The sequence below is a fragment of the Camelus bactrianus genome, chromosome 3 (assembly GCF_048773025.1).
Source record: "Camelus bactrianus isolate YW-2024 breed Bactrian camel chromosome 3, ASM4877302v1, whole genome shotgun sequence".
NCBI lineage: Eukaryota > Metazoa > Chordata > Mammalia > Artiodactyla > Camelidae > Camelus > Camelus bactrianus.
This window is the reverse complement of record NC_133541.1, coordinates 73,133,324-73,139,844: the sequence shown is the minus strand read 5'-3', so window position 1 is coordinate 73,139,844 and position 6,521 is coordinate 73,133,324.

Genomic DNA, 6,521 nt, shown 5'->3' with positions numbered 1-6,521 from the left:
TTATTCAAGTACTATTCTAGACCTAAAAACAGGAGTGTTTAGAGTTTAGAGTTGAGAAATCTAATAAAGTTTCTAAACGGAATCATGTGAGAATATTTTCATGGCCTTGATATAGGCAACTTTTTTTTATTGAAGATATACATACACAAAACCAGTAATCATATAAAAGGAAAAGTTTTGCTTATCAAAAGCAGCATTCAAAAACTGAACTAAGAACATACAAGTAATATGTACATCTGACAAACAGTATCTAGACTATATAATGAACTCTCCTAACAGAATAATAATGATAACAAAAAGGCAAGTGTAAAAAATGGGCAAAAGACAGCACTGACTGAAAAGGTTATGAAAAAGTACTCAATATTAGTGATCAGAAAAATGTAAATTAAAACCAAATTAGGTTCCATTTCATACTCACAAAAGGGCTAATATAAAATTTACAATGTTGACAAAAAGAGATATGTTGGCAAGGATGTGGAGCAACAGGAAATCTAATGCATTGTAGGTGACAGTTTAAAATAGCACAATCACATTTAAAAAAATCAACATCTGCCAACCAGCAGGTCCATTCCTAGTCATTTTTAAAAGAAAACTTAGAATTTATGTATACGAAAGACCTCTATAATATCTTGTGTAACAACATTGTTCATAATAGTCATACAACTAAAACCAACCCAAATGTCCTTCAATAGCAGGATGGATAAGCAATTTTTGGTTATTCATATAATACAATAATCACCAGCAATTAAAAAAGAACAACCTACTTATACTCCCAATAAATAATAATCTCAATACATCATGTTGAATAAAAGAAGCCAGACCACAAAATATATATTCTGTAAGACTGAATTACTTGAAAGTCACAATCAAGCTACTTTATCATGTTGGAAACCCTGAAAGTTGTTGAACTGGGTGTTGAAAAGAGGACTGATTGGAAACATGAATAAAGGACTTATTGGAGATGACAGAAATATTTTATATATTGATTAGACTGCGGGTTATAAAGAGGAATACATTTGTCAAAACCCATCAAACTGCATACTTGTTTTCTGTTTCATTTAAGTGTATTTAAAATACTGGTCACAAAATTAGAAATAAAAAATAGTGAAATTACAATTATAGCAATATGTATTTACACGTAACAATATACATTTATATATTGCAATTATATATTGCAATCTACGTTTTTATAGCAATGTAGTAATAACATTGACTATTAAAAGGAAAAAATTTTAATGTGAAGACTTCTAAAATATTTGGTTTTTTCCTAAGAAAATGGACGTAATCTGTAATTTTGAACACTGCTAAAATTAGAAAAAGAAGTAAATGTGGTAAAAACATTGAGAATAATTACTGAGATTTGAAGGAATTGATACTTTCCTTTCTGACCTTCAGAATTTGAACCCAATTAAAAGATAAATGCATAAATCTCAGAAACAAATCAAAGTATCTGTTTTGTTACTTATGAAGCTAGACTTGAGAATGTAAATTAGGTTAATGACAACCATGGACCCTGTGGAATACCTGCCCCTAAATTAAATGTATATGTTTACCTAGTTACTGTGATGGCTAGTCAGCCACATGTCCCCACCCCACGAGCAGGGCGTTTCCCCCTAAGATGATTGAACAAACAACAGAAGATGAACATGCAGGATATCTTTAGGAAAGAAGATTTTCACAAGAGAGAAGGAAAGGGAGTGAGGGAGTGAAGGGTGAGGGAGGAAGGAGAGCAGGAGGGAGGGAAAGGAAGAAAGACATGAAAGGAAGGGAGGAAAGGAAATTTCAGTGTGGTTCAGCTTAACCACACATTTACCAAAACAATCAAAACTTACAGCCCATAGAAATTTAATTAAATGTGCTTCTTTTGACAGCAAATTGTTTCAAAATAAATGAGTGTCTTTACACAGGCTACACATGATTCAGTCTATTACGAGCAGCACAACTCCCTGTTTTCCGATGCTGCATTTAAATCATGTATTTACTTTACCTGTCAGGCACCCGCAGGCACTGAATTTGTTATCTTGAAATATTAGATAAATAATTGTTATTTAAATAAACAAGGCTGGACCAGTTGATACTAAAATAAAACAAGACATATTAGAAGTAAAAGAGATATTGATGAAATTCAGATTTAAAAGGAAAGATTTTGGTAGTTTTTCTGCCTGCATAATTAAAATTATCCTTGTTTCACATGCCCTGTGTGTCTGCTGAACATTCTTTCTGTCACTCATTTCTTTACACCTATTTTTATTGGCCACTAATAATAGAAAGCCATTTCCATTCTAGAAGATGGCCTTGGCCACATCTAAACAATAGGTGACAAGCAGCCAACTAAAACCGATTTTGACAGTTGTAATCTAGATGTTCCACACTGGTTTATAATGGCTAATAAATGAGTGTTGAAATCCATCTTAAAAAGACTATTGAAGGTGATAACTTGTTATTTGTGGAAAGTTTCAGCATCTGAGTTTTACCTAGAAACGGTTCCTGAAAACAGTCATACCGTGGCCCCGGCACTGCGGTTCTCTGTAGTTTCACTCTCTTGTACTCTGCGTTGTGTCAGTGAGATAGACTCTTTCGAGGCTATGAAAGGGAAGCTGTGACATGCGTCTATTCTCACTTTGAGCCGTCAATGTATTTTATTTAAACAGTGGGCCTGAGCAGAGTGCTGATTCCTTTGTAAGCTGGAGGAAAGTCTTTAGGTTAAAATAATCTAGTGAATCAGTCTCTATTCAAACGCTATTTTCATGTCTCAGAACTTTAACATTAGCTTTGATCTCTATAACCATTTTTATGTACTTCTTCATATTATTTAACTTCTCCTTCATTAAATAGGAAAAAGAATCTTCACAATTACTTACCATAGCAACCACTGTAGAAGTAGATTCAAATGCCAAGACTGGCACAGAGTTCACAGTTGCTATAATCATGCCAAACAGTTTCCAACATGACCCTGTGTAGTTACTTTAAGGCTTTTGTATCCTGATGGGAACAGTGAAGTGGATTTGCTTTTAATCAGCACATATGAATATCATCACTGTCATCATCATTATCAACAACAGTGATAACAACAAAAACTACCTTGAGGGCTTCTATATAGCCCCCCATGCTAGACTTCATGTAATTTTGATTCTATATTATATTGGAATACTGGTTGCATAATGGCAAAAATGCTACTGCTGTACAGACATGTATACATCCACAACTGAATGAGATATGCAATACATAAAGGAGAAAAATATATACAATGTGTATATACACACAAGTCTATTTGCAAAATTATAAATGGTTACATCATTTCAGAAGAACATGAATAAAATTTTTATTACCTAAGTGAATAAGTGACAATGTATTATATATTTTTCTCTACATAAATGTACATGCTTTTAATATACATCACCTTTCAATTTCTTTTTTCTGTTTGCTAGAACACTTTATTTATATTTCTTTTGAAGTCTTATATTTTTCCATAAAAACTTCATGTAGCTACTTAGAAAAAGGGTGACTATGCCTCCTGGTCCCATCTTGCCTCAAGATGCAACTAATTTTTATTCTTTCCCTTTTCTTACCCTTCACTGAAACACATATGTATCTAATCCTTCTCTATGTCAATATCAGGCTTTGTCCTAGGCTCTGGAAAACCATCAATTAGCAAGAGAAATACAGTCTCAATCTCATGGAACTTGAAATATTTTAGGGGAGATAGACATTAGACAATTACATAATTAACAGATTTTAATTATGATGGTTGCAGTTCTCACTATCATCCAACCGGGTATCTATTCAATTGCTTTTAGATAAATTAAACCATTTAATTTGCTTTTGTTCTGAAATTTAAAGTATTTTTTCTGCTAATATTGGCATTTGATAAGTTGAAAAACAAGTGCAATATCATTCAAAAAAAGGTATGGATGGAAATTTTCTATATACTTGCTTGATAACAAGCAGTGACATTAATTAAAAACTCCAAAGAGAATGATACCAATGATAATTTTCACAGAAATATTCCTGGTTTTGAATAATTGTAAAAATCATGAGGTACAAGTTTTGAAGTGTGGGTCACAAAGTTAATGATGACAATTTGCTATGGAGATTATTTTTTAACCAAATATGATACAGAAGCAGTTGTTATAGTAAAGAAAACTATATTGTATACATTTTAAAAATCAAGTTTAAAGTTAAAGACAAAAACCAATGCTTCTGAAACTTCTAATTTTCAGATTGTTATAAAATTACTGTAATAATTTAAAAATCAAATAAAAATATATAAAAGGCAGAGAGGGAAGATAGCAAAGTAAGAAGACATGGACCTCACCTCCCACCATGAACACATGAAAACCTTATCTACTTGTGGAACATTTCTCATGGAAAACTAACTGAAAACTGGCAGAAGGACTCCTGTACAACCGAGGATATAAGAAAGATACACACATAATCGAGAATGACGGGAAGAAAAGCACCATGCAGGGACCCATTCCCCTAGGAGAGGACTCAGATTAAAAGGAGATTGCACAGGTCGACACTCACCCTGGGGGGTGAGCAGGCTAAGCCACAAACTGGGCATCCCAATCCTGGGGTCCTAGGCAGAGGAGACAAGTGCCCCTGGCTGACTAGAGAACAAATGGATCAGATAAAAAAGGCTGGAGAAGCATAAACTCCCCTCATGAGAAGTGTGCAGGTGCTGGCTTACCCCCAGGCAGGGCAGAGAGTGGTCTGCCCTAGTGGCTGCTCCTCAGTCCAAGCCATGTGAATGCCCCAGCCCTGCTCACTCCACATCACAGCTTGCACTGGATCTGGGGAGGCCAGGACCTTGGAAAAGACTCAGCCTAGAATGTAGAGGCAACGCAGGGGCCTATGGCATAGCCCAGATGAGGTGCTGTCAGCTGTTTTCGGCATTGACTCAAGCAGCACCACAGAAGCAGATCGGACTTCTGATGGTAGTGGGGCCACCAGTATTCCTGAGACCACCCCACTGCACTCCCCAGCCCAGGCGAACACTCCAAACCAACTAACTCCATGTCACAGAACGCTACTAGATCTGGGGTGGTCACAGCTGGAGAAAAGACACAACGTGGGCTGCATCTGAGCGGAGTCACAGATGCCTACGCTGTCAGAACACTGAACCTCTGTAAGCACATCAGCCCCACTTGCTTTAGGACTTCTCTCCTTTGATGCCAAGGTTCCGGTATGGGGAGAAAAATCATATATCAAAGTTAAAAGGAACAGACCTAGCTCAAGCCTTGCCCTCAGGGCTTGTGCTCCAGCAACTTAAGATCAGATCCTGCCCCTGACAGGGTAATGACAGCAATGCAGAGAGGAAGTTCCACCTCACACCCTGCACAAGCTCCAGCTCCTCCATCATCAGCAACATCCACTACCAAGGTGATAGTTGGCAGCACACCCTAAGGAAAGACTTGACTGGCATCCACATCAAATCTACCCCTCCCACCAAAGGCACTGAGCACACAAAGTCTATACAGGGATGTTCTCATGTATGAATACCCCTTCAAGACCACAATAGGTAACTGTTTCACCTAAATTCACAGAAGTTGAGAAAGATAACTAAAATGAAAAGGCAAAGGAACTAGCCTCAATTGAAAGAGCAAAAAAAAAAAAAAACCTGAAAAAAATAATGAAACAGGAATAAATATTTACCAGATAAAGAATTCAAAACATTGGTAATAAAAATGCTAACTGAATAGGGAAGAGAATTGATCTGAACACTTAAGCCAATAACAAGAAAATATAAAAAAGACCCAATCAAAAATAGTTAATTCAATAACTGAGAATTTAAAAAAAAACAACTCTGTAAGCAATGACTAGCAGATTAAATGACACAGAAGAACAAATAAATGATCCAGAAAATAAAATAATGGAAATCACTGAATCAGAACAGCAGACAGAAAGGCAAATGAAAAAAAAAAATAGTGCAACATACAAGATCTATGAGATAATATTAAGTGTGCCAACATTTGTATTATAGGGGTTCCAAAAGAAGAAAGAGAGAAGGAAGTCAAAAATGTATCTGAAGAAATTATGGCTGAAAACATCCCAAACCTAAAGAAGGTATCAGATAACCAGTTACAGAAAGCACAGAATCCAAACAGACCCAAACCAAGGTATGTCCTAAATAAAATGGTAAAATTAAAGCAAGAACTCTAAAGAGAGCAAGATAAAAACAAACTTTCATGTACAAGGGAATCCCTAGAAGGCTATCAACTTAATTCTCTGCAGAAACCTTCCAGGCCAGAAGGGAGTGGCAAGATAAATTTGAATTGCTGAGAGGGAAAAATCTGCAACCTAGGATACTCTACCCAGCAAAATCAACATTTATAGTAGAAGGAGAGATAAAGAACTTCTCAGACAAGCAAAAACTAAAGGAATTCAGTGATCCTAAACCTACCCTAAAAGAAATGCTATAAGGTCGTGTCTATGTGGAAAACTAAGAATCCATAGGAAAGGGAAAAAATTCCAACAGGAAAGGCAAATATACAGTGAGGATTGAAGATTTCTTAAATACG